This window comes from Leptosomus discolor, chromosome 14 (assembly GCF_034619465.1).
Source record: "Leptosomus discolor isolate bLepDis1 chromosome 14, bLepDis1.hap2, whole genome shotgun sequence".
Lineage (NCBI taxonomy): Eukaryota > Metazoa > Chordata > Aves > Leptosomiformes > Leptosomidae > Leptosomus > Leptosomus discolor.
In genome coordinates, this window is record NC_141404.1 from 6,045,084 (window position 1) to 6,061,513 (window position 16,430).

The 16,430-nt window shown below is 43.8% G+C and overlaps 1 protein-coding gene across 1 annotated transcript in view; it reads left to right on the top strand.

Annotated features, from left to right (window-relative positions):
* The window catches only part of MAD1L1 (mitotic arrest deficient 1 like 1), a 372,012-nt gene that overhangs the window by 245,655 nt on the left and 109,927 nt on the right, over positions 1-16,430 (top strand). The window lies entirely within an intron of this gene.

A 16,430-nucleotide genomic window follows, 5' to 3' on the forward strand; every position in this document is an offset into this window, starting at 1 on the left:
CATTTGTTCATGATAAATGAAATACCAATGCAACAGCCCTCATAGGCTGGCGCTGCTGATGGAGTAAAAGGAAATATTTCCTTCCTTTCAGAGCTAGTTTAGCCCTTGAGGTAGTACAGACAGCAGGAAATAACTTTCATAGCTGCAGGGAAGCAAGTGGTTGAAATCTTTTCAGACCTGGCTTAAAACAAATTAATATTGTTTATCAGTGTATATGTGCCCCATTGATCACAGCTACATTCAATACTCCATGAAAATAGAGCACATCCTTCACCTAGCTAAATACATTTCACAGAATCTGTGGCTCTCCTCCAGTACATTCTGTCTTCTCTTCACATACCTGAACGAGTCTTTTTAGTACAGTAACCCCAAAGTCGGCACCTCCAGACATGCTCTCAGACTCTGTAGATCAAGGTAAGGATATCAATAAAACATGACCCATCACCTCCAACACTGCGAGGGGACCAGGCAGAGTCGAGTCATGCTGCAGAGCCCAGGAGATCTTACTGCTGTAACTCTCTCGCATGTACCTTGCCCTCAAAACATTTTTGTTAGAGAAGAGAAAAATAAGAGAGAGCTGAAGGTCCGTGTGGAGCTAACCTGTTGTGTTCCAGCAGCACGTACGCAGTCAGTGCCTGGACGTCAGGATCCTCCCTCGGATGAGTCTGAGAGGGCAGAGCTTTCCTCAAAGGCCATGTGTGCTGAAGACTGGAGACCCACAAAACAGCAGAGCTCTGGTTTAAAGAAAATACATAGAAGAAAATACCTTTCACTTCTATGACACCAAAATGCTCTGAAAGTAGCTTACTTGTTTTCCTATTGCTCAAACAATAGTACTTTATTACTGCTAAGAATGTATTTGTTCTGGCATCTCGTAGTGGATTATGGTATTATATAGCCTTAAAAATATGATGGTGAGAAGTGTAGCTGGGGTGGTTTATAAAGTGAAGAGCTGACTGGATGTTAGAAGTGACAGTTTGTCACTGTTGTTAGTGGATGCTCTAACGAATGGATAAGCGTTAAACATTTCCTGAACGTTTAAGGAAGGCTGCCTTTGCCCGTAGGAGCTTCCAGTCTAAGACCCCAGTAAGACTCTAGCAGCTCTTGGGGATAGTTCTTGCATTGCAATTTGAATCTGAAATGCACAGGTTTTTAAATTACAGCAGATGCTGCTGCCCAATGCCCTTGTTATGCCCCTGAGTACCCGGCACATCTAATGCTGCAGATCCATGTGGCTGACAGTGCCCCTCGAGCCCAGGGGGGAGAGTGCCGGTCAGGGGCAGAGAGGATGAAGAGGTGAGGTCAGCTCTGTGTCTTTGCCGCTGATGAATGAACCTCTGGGGTATCATCTACAGTAATTAGACCCTTTCTTCTGGGGGAATGTGTTTCTCATGTATGCCTCCTGTGATTTGTTATTCATAATTCATAATTATTATTCTACTGCCTTTCACGCAGTTGCTTTTAGCTGTTTGTGAGGCACTTCTGTGCTGGGATGTTACCAGGTTTGTCTTTAGCTCATAAGGGATGCATTTTTAAAGCTGTTTTCTCTTTTGCCTTTGATTCTGACAGGAAAACAAACAGCTCACTGGGTTTCGGGGTGTTCCCAGCCTCTCACGTATGTGACGCTTTTTTTCCTTTTGCCCCAGTCCCATGCTATGTTATTCTGACTTCTGGTCACCAACTCAAATGGGAGAGAGCATCAGTTGCAGAGCGTAGCAGGGTGTGAAATACTTCAGTGTCATTTATCACAGTCATGGGAGGGCCCTTTGCGCTCTCAGAGTGCCTGTAAGTGCGTATGGAAGTGGTTCATATAAAGAAACTGGGGAAAACAGCTGTGAGTGAAGGATGGAGGAGCCCTGTAGATGACTGTCTTTGGGACCAGGGCGAACAAACCAGGATATATGGAAAGACCTTGGGTTTTTTCTTGTATTTTATACACTTGTGTGCATCTCTGTCATGCATGGGAAGCGTTGCCGTAAAGAATCCTAAACCTTCCTTTCTGCTGCGGGAGCGTTCGGCAGTGCGGTTGGAGGATGAAGGCTGTGTACATTAGGATGCGCAAGAGGTGCTGAGGATGCTACGGCACTGCCTGTAAGGTCAGCGGGCGTATCTGAGCTGGCTTGAAATTAGCCAGATGCACGCCAGGTTTGGCCTTCTTGCTGGGGCAGGGCAGAGCTGCTGGTGGGTGAGGGGACAACTCGTCCAGCGCACCATGCAAGCTGCATCCATTTTCTCATCGACTCTGTCCTGCTTAACTCACACAGCATCCGCAGGGTGGATGCAATAGCTGCTCCGTGTGCTTTAACAGCGTGGATTCATGTGGCCAGAAATCTTACACTGTCTCCCTCTGGATAAGAAATGGAAGATCCAGCTTTAACTGTTTTCTTAGGATCTCAACAGCTCTGCCCACAGGGATGGCTGCCATATGCCTTCGATTTTAGTATATTTTCAAGGTGTGAAATGGGGAGCATGTGGCAGTAACTCCCTCTGCTCTCTTTGTCATTGTGCAATTGGCTGCCTTGGGGAGGGAGGTTTATTGTGCATAATAAGGGAGCACGTTTCAGTGAGGTTTGTGGAGCTGTTTCTGTACAAAAATAACAAGAATTAGAATTTTTTTTGCACCCCTTTCTGTCAGCTGCAGTACCCATATGTCTGTTTATCCGTCTCGTTCGTATGACACATGCAAGAGGCAAATTGAGTTCTCTGAGCTTTTGAGGTGGGAGGTCTCTCATGTCAGAGTTGAATGGGATGAAGGGAATTCGAGGACAGAGTAGGAAAAGTGTGGATAAAAGCTGGGAAGACAGCAAAGGTCATATGTAGGTTTGCATTTTGCCTTTTGACAGATAGAGGTAAATTTAAGATTTTACTGTCCTATTTTGCTGTATAACCTGAATGGCTTATTGGCAGAGGTGAGGGATTTGGGTGGACTCTAGCCAGTCAGGTTTGCTGTGTTCAGCAAGCTTGTGTGATCTGCAACAATTACGCTTAAGGTTCAAAGAATTATAATTATACCAACCAAAAAAAAGGCATTAAGGACAATGATGTTGATGGTTTTGATAATAATGTATTGGCCATTATTAAACTCATTCATTGGACTGGAGTGCAGCACGTTTTTTCTGATCATGGTTCCGACTCCTGGATAGGTAATAAGGAAATTATTACTGTGGACGTTAAAGCTCATTAAATGTGACTCTATTAAAAATCAAGGTTATGCTGGACTTTAAATCTCTTTGAGCATAACCACTGGAGGCTGCAGCACAACCTGGCAACTTGCCATGTAGTTCAGTGGTCCTTTCCTCTCATTTATGCCGTAATAGTCTCTGTTAAAATGGGTACCAGCGCTATTGCAAAGGAGAGGTTTGAACAATGTGAGCTATAACAACATGCCGTCCTTTTTCAGAGAATAAGTTTGCACGCAGGTTTGTGCGGTATTAATGGGGCAGATCTGAGGGAGCCGCATTACGGGAATGGGCTGTAACTTACGGGTGTTTTGTTTCTGTCCCAGTGGCTGCTGGGGTCTGGGTTGTGTAAGAGGAGAGTGCACCAAGGTCAGGCTGCCATCTGGGGAGATGCTCTGAGTCCTCCTGTCTCTGAAACAGGGATGCAGATTGTAACAGCTTTGGAAAGGTGGCGCGGGGCATCACTGCCCAGATTTGGAATCTGTTCAGCTCTGCATCTCTCTTTCCCGTACTCTTCATACCTTCCCCCTGCTCCCCCCTCCCCCTTCTGGATTTCAGGCTGCATCTTCTGCTTTTTTTCTTCCAGCACCGTAGCTTTTCCTGTTTTTTTTTCAGTTTCTCTCCAGGCCTTTTCTGTTCAGATCATGGTTTTTTGTCTTATGTAGTCCTGGTGGACCTCTTGATTTTACTTTTCTGGCGCTGCTAGAGATGGAGTTCGGTCTTAGTTGCAAGCAAATAGGTAGGTGGCAGCTAACAGGGGGCTGACAAAAGTAATGACTTGAGTATTGTAGCAAAGCATAGGTAGAAATCAGAATGCTTTATGTGCTCATTATTTCCATTTGTGTTCTCATCTTAAAAGTAGTATATTTGAAGGTAGGAATGGATGACCCGTGGAAGCTGGTTCCTGACTAAAGAATGCAGTAGTGCGAATTTTGCATGCACTCTCATGATTTATTGCTATCCTGTTTTCACAGTGGAGCGTTCCCTTCTTTCATGCAGCCTCTCCCTGTGAGAAGGAGGAAGAGTGCTTTTAGTATTCTTTCTGCTGAGAGACAGGTTGGCACCTCTGCCAGGAAGGAGGATGGGGAAATCAACTCTGTTTTCAACCATCTGTGGAGAATTTTGGAAGTGAACTATTTTCCTGAACATAATCCCACAAAAAAAGGAAAGCTATTCATCCATCTTAGTGGTTTCAGTGTCCTTTTTCCCTTGTTAGGGAAAAGTAGGAAAAGGGAGTCCTTGATGTGGACTGGGGAATCTCACTCTAAGGCAGGTGTGTTTGGCCCCAACAGAGGTGCTACATCTGACGTTCAGCAGAGGCTGTCTCTGGCATTCACTGCCACGTCAGGGCCTTGTAAAAATGTAAGTAATTGGAATTAAATTGGGTAATGAATTAATATTAAAATAATCTAATCTTGTTGAAGTGACAAGCCGGAGATGGTAAAATTTGTCTCTGTCCCAGCATGCTTATGCTTCTGATGAATGCGCTTCTGAGTACAGAAGGCGACAAAAAAGGAGCAGATGGAACTTAGAAGTTGCCATTCTCCATCCACAGTTGGCTGAGCCGTTGGTGCTTGGAAGCCTTGGTGCTTCCTACCATCTGTGTGTAGGAAATCCACACATGGTGAGGGCTGCACCTGCAAATGAAACCCGAGTCCACCTGATGAAGGATTTTTCTGTGACCTTAGTTGTCGGTGGGTGCACAAGCGCAACATCCATATCTCACTTTGTGCCGGTGGCTCCCAGCATCTCGCTGGTCCAACAAGGTTGGGCCAGGTGAGTGCATCGAGAGCAGCTCTTCTTCAGTCCTGTAGTGCCTCTTCCTAAAGCAGAAGAAGGGTTTGTTAGGTGACACTTCTCTTCATGATGCTTAACGTGCCTGTTCCCATTGAGTTTGTACTGAAGGGATTGCCTTCCTTCTAAAGAGGTGCAAAGTGAAGGTCCAGGGCATTTGCTGTCTTCAAATGTTAAGGGACTTTTAGTAAGAGCAGGATCTTAGCCTTTGTGCCCTGCCTGTGTCTCAGTAAAGTAATTGCTTTATGCATATCCCAATTTTTCTGAAGTTTATAAAGAGCTTATCTTTGCCTCTGGTGTTTTGCTGTGCACTGATGAAGTTCTGTCCTCTTTCACGCCAGAGATGGCCACATGTTCTTGATGGGGGAAGAATTCATTCCCTACTGCTACCTGCATCAGAAACGTTGCATAGCTTTAATGTGCAAAACACAGATCATACAGAAAGCAGCACACAGGACTAGTGTTATTAGCAGCAGTCCGTGGGAGCTGCTTTGCCTGATGCACTCGGAGCCTGCCTGCCTTCCTGCGCTGACTCTGCAGCTGAAGAACAGTGCCTCTATGGGGCAATCCCCTCACCTCTCAGCTAGTTATTACCATTATTGTTTTTATGGTGCTAGTTTCTCTACTGCAAGACATTTAGACCAGTCTGGGACCTGAATAGTATATTAAGACTGGGAATAAGCTGGTAGTTTAAATAAAGCTTACTTTTATTTCCTTCCTTATCATCCATATCCCCTTGTCCCAGCCCAGCACTACAGGTAACGAGGTGGGGCTGCTAAATATACCTCTTTTCCTAAAAGTCTCTAGCCAAGTTGGGACCTCCTGTGGTTACAGTGGTTGTTGGGCAGAGTCTATAAAACCCTTTCACGTTACAATGGCGTCAATGGATTTGGGCAGCCCAGCCACAGGGGGAAGGTACCTTCAAGCCTTCCTGTGTTCTGATTCAGCGACAGTGTGGCCTTTGATGGTAAACACTCTGCACTACTGAAGTCAGCACAGATGCCTATTAAGAACCAGGTTTCTTGGCTTGACTGAAAGTATAGTACCTCAAGAGGGCTGAAAGAAACATTCCCTGGTTAAAAAAAAATTGCTTTTATCATATATAGCATTTTTCATCCAAGTTCTTTTGGAGATAACACAGATGTGAAGTCATGCAGCCCTGAATATATTCAAAACACTGTGCCCTGCCTATGGCAGCATGCCATGAGTCTGTTAAACAACCAGAGAGACTTGCCCCCGAGCACGACTTAATCTGTGTGCTGTGAACGGCCGGGACGTGAGCAGACAGGGGTTGCTGACCGAACAAACCCCCAAGGATGCCCGAAGCCTGCAGCTTCTTGTGAAACTGTGGTGGGAGGTGCCGGTGAGACGTTGCTTGGACTTTCAGACTCTGTCTGCTGTCCAGGGAGCCAGAGGTTGTAATAAATCCTGTAACGTAGTTCTGTTGTAGCTACTGAATGTGTAAAACTTGGTGTCAGTCAAAGGTTACTATCCAGACCGTACTTAGCCTTCACAGAGAGCGAAAGAGCTGCAGGAATTCTTCCTGGCCCCTCTTTTCCACCCAGTTCACGTGTGGAGTTCCTGGAGGCCTCAGTATTTCTGCTTATAAGAGGCGGCCTGTGAACCTGTATAACACCTCCAGTGATTCCTACATGGGCTTTTTTTTGAAGCTTCTTCTACCCTCTTACTAGGCACTGTGTAGAAGTTGATTACAAAATATTTAGTAGAAGCAGAAGCCTTGCTCCAGAGAAAATGAAGCCACTTCACCAAGGAATAAATAGTAAAACAAGTTGGGAGGGAGAAGGAAATGGTAAAGAAAATAAAAAAGTATGTGTGATGAGGGGGCCAAATTTAAACACTGAACTATGAGAATATCTACAACGGTTTCTGTAGCAATATGAGGAAGGAGGCTCCCCAGGGAAGGGTCTCTGGACTTAGAGATCCTGCCTTGGATGTGGATATAATGGAATTGAGTAGCACTGCAAGAAGATACTGCTGGGGAGAAGGTTGCTTGTTTCCTAGGCAGGTGTATTTTCCTTATTCAGTACTGATGCAGTAAAGTTGTGGTGTTACCTCTGAGATGGAAGAGGTCACCTTTGCTGAGGTAGATGGGAAGGGTAGAGGTAGCTAATATCATTACAGTTAGGCAGATAGCAAGGTTAGAGGTAACTTCTGGGACTAGATAAATCAAGAGAAAATGTGTGGAGAAACCTGAGCTGACAGGAGTATTCTCTCTCCTCTTGGCTTACTCTGTATGTGGCTTTGGAGGAGAACTGGTGATGGAAACAATTTTTTTAAGCCTGATGACTTGGGCTTCTATTTCTCGGTCCATCGATAGCTGAGTGAAACATGATGTGACCATGAGGAAGAATTATTTTGACTACTAGAAGTAGCCCCCAGAAGTATCTCTGCTCCTTCATTTGTAACATTTATAACAAGGGAAGTTCAGAGCCTGTGCAAGGAGAGAAGTCAATGAGCAGCAGCAGGAGACAAACCCTTTCTTTCCTGTGTATTAACTGCTTCCCACCCCCCAAATCCCTATAAAACACCATCGAACTTGTACCGTACAGAAACTGCCACTTTGCAGATAGCACCCTTTGTGGCCATAGTTCTTCTACATCCCTCTGGTCCCTCTGGTTCTTCTATATCCCTCCGTGCTGATGGTTTCTTTATCAACCGCAGACAAGCCAACAGGCTGTTGAGCTTTATGGGTCTTGGTAAACTTTGACAATTGTGTTTTTCTGCTTGCATATTTGAGTCGAGCTCTCGTTGTTTGTTTGTTGCCTTCTTGGTGGCTATGTAGCATTCAGGATGCTCCTGCTAGATCTCTACAGTCCAGCATTTCTCCTGAAGGGAAGGAAATGCAGTATTATCTGCAGCTGCCCTTTGGATCCTGCGGGGTTGTGATATGAGCTGCCTCTTACAGCACTTTGCATCAGAGAGCAGCTTTTGATTAGGACCGATGTGCCATAAGGCCTCTGGATGTACACAATTGAAAATGCTCTTTCATTCGTCAGCAGGATTGAGAAGAAAGGCTTGTGCTGATGTCTCGAATTCAGGCCGACACGATTTCCCTGACATTAGAAGAACCAGCCTGCCAGCATGGTGGAGTACTCTGGCAGGGGAGAGCCTCAGATCTCTGCTCTGCATCTTGTCAATGTATTGTTTCTCCTGGAAATTAAAGCTTGATGCCTTTATGTGCAGTACAGAGTAGTGGGAATCTAGTCGAGAAACTTTGCAGGGGGGGGTCGAGGTTATCAGGAACCTCTTGAAAAGCTTTGTGCTGGCAAGGTGAACATCCCCTTGGTTGGGGATGTTTATTAGATTCAGGAAAGACAACAGGAATGGGAAAATACTGAACTTATTTACACTTTCCCTCTAAATACTATACAAGATGGTGGTATTCTTGTTATGGCATGTTCATAACGGGAAAAAAATTACTGAATTTGCTGTTTTTCTCTGGCATCCTCATTTCAATTTCCAGGTAAGTATACGTGGCCGGGAGCTGAAATCTGACTGCCTTCACAGAATGAATAGGGACTCCTTAACACTGAATCCCAAATGAGGTGGGGTGAATGTGTAGAGACTAAGAAATAAAGTATGTCTACTCGTTCCACATTTTAAAGGGGGAACATACCACTAAAATTCAGGAGCTGAAGGGTAACGTTTTGTGCTTTTACCTGCCTGTCTCTGTGGGAAGCCATTTTTCCTGGGAAATACTGTTTTCCAGTTGTGTTCCCAATTTTTCTTTTCACTTACTCTGATTATTTAGGGGCTGTAAATGAAGCAAAATAGGGCTGTAAATAAATGAAGTAAAATATCCTAGAGCAGCGGCTGTATTTAAGAAGTTTATATTTGATGAGTAAGTTGATGACATTGCATTATGTGAATTTGATGTGCAAACTTGTCACTAAAGTGTAAACATAGTGACAGCAGGACCAGCAATTCCCAGCCTAATCAAGTAAGCAGAGTAACACATTCTTTGAGCTATAGAGTAATAGAGACTGATTTACATATTAAAATGAGAGAAGCTACACAGATCCAACAATTAAGTTGATATTTTAATTGCATAAAAGTCAGGAGATTCAAAGTTATGTTTCCTGCATCAGTTCATTTGTCACCCACATGTATTTGTAGTATTTTCAATTACTTTATTTGGTATGAAACTCATGTGGATTAAAGTACATGAAATGTTAGCCATGGAAGAAAGGAGAGCTTTGGATTTGCTGTGTTAGAAAGCAGACTAAGAGAATTGAGAATTTTTGGTCTGTTTAAAAATAGTACAGGCAAATTCCAGGTAATTTCTTTCTTAGTATTCTAGTAGACATGTTGGGAGGGAGGGAGAGGGAGCTGTGTTCAAATGCAATGGAAAAAATTCCCGTTGATCTCAATAGACCTTGAATTATATCCTTAACTTCTTGTTTTCTTTTTAAGGAATAAGCTTTATTGAATTGCAAATTCACACAAATGCACTAGTACCGCTAAGAATTACATCAATATATGGATTCTGTCCTTGGTGTTTATGCTGGTTTCACAGTACTGATCTTGCATTCAGATAAGCATGCAGGTATACAGCTACCCTTATCTCCCCATGCTGATGTTCTGATATAGGAATGCTTGTTCCCTGTGCTCACAAAAAGCTATTCACATGCCAAGTCTGATGATTTTTTTATAATCCTTTTTTGAATTAGACTACAAAAAGAATGTGTTTGAAAAGGTTAACTAATGGATACGCTTTTCTTCCTGATGAGGAAAGGAAAAATGGCCAAGTGCTGAAAAATGGTCAAGCAGAGTTTTGATCAGGCTTTTCTAATCGAATACATTCTAGGCGGTGAGCAAGTAGGAGAAATGTTAATCCATAGTGGATTTATTTGGAATGGAGAACATTTATTTGGAGAGCAATCAGCGTATAAAAGCAGACACTTGTAATTACTTTGCCATCTTAATCGTGGCACTGACATCAGTACCATGATGTGATAACGCTGTGATAGCCTTTCGGATGTGATTCTGACATATGAATGTCGATAGGAAGGGAGAGAAGCCTCTCGTAGTATCTTTGCAGTTATCGACCTGGTTTGCTAACATCCAGGTATTCTGGGCAGCTTGTCCAGGAGTTACTAATCACACTGTATCCTAAACAAAAAGGCGTAAGACCCTCTCAGCTTATTTGGAAAAACGTCAGCATCTTGCAGTCCCCTTGGGAATCCACCAGCGGACAGTAGAGCAGCTGGAGCGCTGCTATGATGAGCTCCTGGCATGGCTCAGAGCAGTAAGTAGATGGCAGCGTTCTGCATGTTGCTGGCTTTGGTGTGGTCACCTCATGCTTCTGGTGTGATTTTGTGCCAAGGAGGCAAAGGCGTGGGGTTAAATCATAGCAGGTGAAAGTCATGCCTGTCCATCAGGGATTTCTGAGCAATCCGTTATTTAGACTAAACCAAAGCTGCCTGGTGTGGTTTATGTAGTCACAGCAGCTGATATGCAGCCTCTACTCGCTATTTCAGTGTTTCCACATTTTCTCCATTTCAGTGCCAGGTTGTCTGGCATGATCTCTAGTTAGAGAGCAGTAAGTCAATCCAGCCACCATTAGGGAACAGCACATTCATTCTTATATACAACCAGCTCCAGCTTGATGGATGAAAATCAGACGGATGAAAAGCTGATTGAAATCAGATTCATGAATTGCCTTTTCACTCTCTGACTGTCTAAGTGTGTTTCTGTCTGTATTGAATAGAAGACTCTTGATGCATCCTGTTGGAGTGCTGTGGCATGGTGGGTTATTGGGTAGGTATGCAACTTTGTAAAGCTACCTTCTGCGTTGATCAGATGCCATCATAGGTGTGCAGCAGGAGTATTTAGGTTAAATAGATCAGAGACTTCCATAAGGAAGGGCCGGAGGCAGCAGCAGCATCCACCTTCGCTAGAGACTGCGGATGTGTCATCAAAAATCTCACAGCTAGTGGCATCAAAGGCGATGTGCAGATCTGAAAGATTCAGCAAAGGTTTTCTGAATAGGCTGATAATGACGACGGTGTGTGATTCCCCTTTTAGACTGCCATATTGCGTTGACTTCCCTGAAATGAGGCAGAATTTAGTCAAGGGGAAGTTTCCATCTTGTTTTACAAAAGTGGTAAAAATAAATCCCAGGTTAGAACTGGTGATGTTGCATCTGTATAACAGATGTGGGCTGTTTTCATCATTGGCCACCATTTGGAGCAACTTCTGGTCAGGTTGTTTCCGTGATAATGTCCCTTCCTCGGTACGTGGGCAGTGTGCTGAAGTGTTTGCGAGCTCCCCGCAGAATGTATTTGGACTCGGAGTAGCGGAGATTACTCTTCACTTCCATTTCAAAGCACTTCTTTCTACTATAAGATCCTTCACATTTTGCAACCTGAAAAACCCATGGAAAGAGGAGGAGACCATTACCCTGTGCTTGTGTTATGGAGTCCCTAGGAAGGTTTTGGTGAAATGAAAATTTCTAAACAGAACGTTCCCATGTACACGGAGTCTTCATCTGCAACGTGATGGCCTGAGCCAAACAGAGAGAATGCTCGCAGCACTTGGAAATGGATTTAAAGCTAATGGTATCTTAGTTACGCCTCAGGTAGCTCTGAGTCCTAGGCTGCTCACCCCAACAGTTAGAAATAAATAAGGATAAAAATTAGAACTACACATATCCCACTTATTGCAGCATGTTAAACGCTGCTGTTCTCCTCTGTCAAAGGTGGAGTGAGCCAGGCGGTTCCATAAAACCAGGGCAAATGAGCAATTAGACAGAGGTACAGAAATAGTGTTTGGGAAGGTGTAAAGTTGCTCTGAGAGCTATAAAATGTCTCTCCTTGTTTTGCACATGGTTTAGAGTGGGAATGTTTGACACTTAACAAAAGCTGACTAATTCTTTGTTTTTTCCCTTTAACGATCAGAATTCAGGGGAGGGCTGGCAGTGACAGGCGGGAGAAAGCGTTGCCATGAAAGTGAAGCTTTTTTTAATTACAAAGTCCCTTGGATGATTTACTTCCTAGTGATTTGAGCGCTGGCCGGTTTGAATGTGTCAGCAATACTGACCGGCACGATGCAGTCTTGTCAGCACAGGTTCTATTTTGCTCTTCAGACATCAAGAGGTGAAGCCTGCTCCAACAAGGAGAGTCTGAGATGAGGGAAATTATAACTGCAGCCAGCCATGCTAGTGACTTCACCATCTGCTGTGAAGTCTCTGCCTTGAATGCCAGCACTTGTGGTAGCAGGCATAATGATGGTAATATTTTCCACTTCTGTAGCACCCTCTGTCCAAAGGTCTCTGAGTATGCTAGAGATACTAATTAAGGCTTGCAGCACCCATGGGAGGTGGGCATGAGTCCCCACGCTGGCTCTTCTTGCTTGCAGAGTCCAAAGAGATTGTGGCACTAATCTTTGGGCAGCAATTCCTTCCATCAGGCAGCTCTGGAAGAACTAAAAACCTCTCGTACTGTTGTTACTTTAAATCAGAGCTGTATTAGAGAGGCAGTCCGACTCGTGTTAACCTGCTGGAGTGTAAAGCAGGGACTGAGCTTCGTGCTGCTTAAGTGGGCTTGTAGGGGGAGCAGCAGAAGCTGGGTCTGCTATAGCTGTTTCAGAGCTTCTTACAGTGGAAGTCTTGGAGTGGGTCTTATAACTCGAGTCCAGCCCTTAACATGTGGCCTTCTGAGGAAACTGGACTCTTAAGATCAGACTGCAAACACTCAGCACAGTGCTCTGCATGTAAAAAGTCACAGAACCATAGAATAGTTTGGGTTGGGAGGGACCTTTAAGGGTCGTCCAGTCCAAGCCCCCTGCAGTGAGCAGCGATGTCTTCAACTATATCAGGTTGCTCAGGGCCCCGTCCAACCTGACCTTGAATGTTTCCAGGGATGGGGCTTCTACCACCTCTCTGGGCAGCCTGTGCCAGTGTCTCACCACACTCATCATAAAAAATTTCTTCCTTTCATCTGATCTAAATCTACCCTCTTTTAGTTTAAAGCCATTAGCCCTTGTCCTATTACTACATGCCCTTGTAAAAAGTCCCTCTCCAGCTTTTCTGTGGGCCCCGTTTAACTACTGGAAGGCCGCAATAAAGTCTCCCCAGAACCTTCTCTTCTCCAGGCTGAACAACCCCAACTCTTTCAGCCTGTCCTCATAGGGAAAGTGCTTCAGCCCCCTCATCATTTTTGTGGCCTCCTCTGGACCTGCTCCAATAGTTCCATGTCTTTCTTGTGCTGAGGACTCCAGAGCTGAACACAGCACTGCAGGTGGGGTGTCAAGAGAGCGGAGTAGAGCGGGAGAATCCCCTCCCTCGACCTGCTGGCCACGCTTCTGTTGGTGCAGCCCAGGATACGGTTGGCTTTCTGGGCTGCGAGCGCACATTGCCAGCTCATGTCCAGCTCTTCATCCACCAGTGCCCCCAAGTCCTTCTCCACAGGGCTGCTCTCAATCCCTTCATCCCCCAGCCTGTATCGATACCAGGGCTTGCCCTGACCCATGTGCAGGACCTTGCACTTGACCTTGTTGAAGCTCATGAGGTTCACAGGCACCCACTTGTCAAGCTTACTGTAAATATAGCCAGGACTTAAGTCCCCAGCAGACGTGTCTCCTGATCAGACTTTTGTAAGTGAAATCATTGCTCCTTTCTTCCAAGCAGTGAGTTGAAGTGCCTGTGTATAGCAATCCACAGTGAGCCTCGCACCAGCAGCGTTGGAGACAGTGCCTGAAAATGCCTACAAATAACACCGATTCCCCCTGGCTGAATCCATGTTCTGTAGTGATGTCTAGAATGCTGAATGCTTTTTTTTTTGTCCAAAGGGCTTTTCTTTACTTCTCAGTTTTGCTTTATTTTATATATCTCAATCTTTCTTGTAGAGGACTAACAGGAAAGCTTTCCCATAATGTGCGTTTCCATAGTCTGCAGGAAATAGTTGAATAACATGGGGAAGGAGTAAGTGCCTGAGAAAGGGAGAAACTTGACCACAAATCTTTAATGCATGATCCCAACACTCACACTCCTGGATTCAAAAGTACGTTGCCATGAATATCCATTTCACATGCTGTTCAGTTGGGTAGAGGTGGGGCAGTGAAGCCCTTCCTTCCCCTGAGTGGAAGGTGTAAAACAAAACCTGCTGGTTAAGATCAAAGATATCCCTACTATCCGCGTTCTCTAAGAGGAAAAATACTGTTGTCAAGTATCATTATCTGGTGTGTAAGTGTATTTGAGCCTATTAAAGACAGTTATCCTCAGAGATTTATACATAACAGGTTAAAATGAGGAAGGGTGGGGGAACAAACCCTTGCTGTGTTTAATTATTGCTGGGTGCTGCGTGCACTTTTCTCCATTATTTACTTAATCTTAAATGCCAGATGCTAAAGGGCACCAGCATCAATTAACTGCTTAATTAGACTTGCAAAGAAATCATGTAATTTAGTTATGGGCAAATAAAAAAAAAGAAAAACGCACAGAACAGAAGCTCAGGGCTCTCTTTGCAATCATTTTTAAAGCTCCCTGCGTACATTGTTTGCTTTCATCGCTTGCTGGAAACTCTTTGGAGCACTCTGTGCCCCTTGCCCCGTAGGAAAGCAAATGGCTGGATGCAACATCACTTGTTCATTGCCATTCTGAGTGGGTTTGGCCACAGCTTGCTTTGTTGCTTTCCAAATTCTTTTACTAGAGGTTTGGATCAGATGCCCTTTGCGAGGACTTGTGGTGCCTCATCGTGATCCACAGGAGAACCTGGCCTTCACCCTGTCTTTGTGATCTGCGTTCCCTTTGGTGCTTGCTCTGGTGAAGACCTGTTTCTGCTGGGAAGCTTTTGTGGTGAACACACTTTTGTATTTTGCAGTGTATTTTAGTATTTTAGCGTGCAGCCAACAAAGCACCCTATCTTTAGCAAAAAGAGCCCTGCTTCCCTCACTACAAAATAATAGAAAGCAAGAGGCTTTTATTCCATTAGTTCCCACTCTCATGAATAAGAGTGTTCACAGGAGTGGAGTGCATTCATTTTGGTTTCATCAAGGCCTACAACTCTGTCTGATTCTTTATCTTGCAAATTGCCTTAACAGAGTAATAATCAATGCCTTGTGCTTGTGTATACGCGAAGTTTTTCTTCGCTGCTGCCTTTCTGACTCTGGTACCACTGTTCTCACTTCAGTATCGGCAACATTGTCATTTAAGTGCCTTTGTAGCATCCCATGTTTTACAACTTTTGTTTCTTTCTTAGTGCCTAGATGTTGTAAGCTGCTGACGTATTTTTTCTCAGATGTCCTGAAACCTTTCTGAAAACAAGGTGGTGTTCAGATTCTCAGAGCTTTGTTCTCCCTCTGTGCCTATGCTGTCTCAACACTGCTCTTTTCCTTTCTGAAAATACGACCTAGCCCTTAGAGTTCCTTATTTCTTCAAAGCACTGTATAAACATTATCTAATTAAGTATATATAACATGCCCTAAAGTATGTTAAGGGAAAACTGCAGCACAGCATTGAAGTTTCCAGTCACTTGATCCAGTGTAAAATCTGATTGAATCACTAATTATTTTTCAAAATGCTGTGCCTAATGACATGTATCAAGACAGGAAGATCAGAGCTGCAGCCAGAAGCATTGGGAGCTGCTGCCAAGGAGAGAGAGGCAGTCAGGTAAGTTCTGTGTTAGTTCTAGAGTTGGTTTGGATATGCACACTAAGATAATAAACAAAACAACAACAAAAAAAGAGGAGCTGCAGCATTTGGATCTTTCCTGTTTTGATATATATAATCAGCTCTGCATTTCCTGTTGAAATGTTCATTAAAATTGCAGCCCCTGTGATTATGCAGCTGCCTAATTCAAATCAATGGGGCTCCTGAAACAATTTCAGATATTTTTAAATACTGCTGTAGAACTTCCTTGTTTACAATGTTATGATTAAGTGACTTTTTTCTAAGTCATCTAAAGCATTAATAAAAATCTCTTTAGCTTTTCTCTAATGTTTTTTTTTTACTCTGAGCGGCTGCAAATAATACAAACCTAGCTTTATGGTTTTATCTTTTACTTCTTAGTGTAGTGTGTCTATTTGTATTGATAACTAAATCAGAAGCCAAATTACACAAGTTCTTTATAATTCCTAGTAAGCCATAATTGACTTCTTTTGTTTTGGAATCCTAATACAAATAAATAAAATTCCTAGAGCAGCAGAATAAATAGCACTGAGAGTACAACAGCCATGCCTTGCTTCCAGCTCACTAACTTTTCAGAAGCAACTGTTGATAATGTTTATTGGCTAAAATCTTTGATGTTATAATTGACACCTGACTGAAGATTATCGTGTCCAAAGGGTCAAGATACTTCAGCAGGTCTCATGCTGAAAGGGAGATCATTTTAGTTTTACTGGAAAGATGCTCTCAAGGTGATTTCAGCTCTTCTGCTCTGGAATGCTTCAGGGCGATGCTAGTGTTCTCTTAAATTTGTTTTAATGACTTTGGGTTTA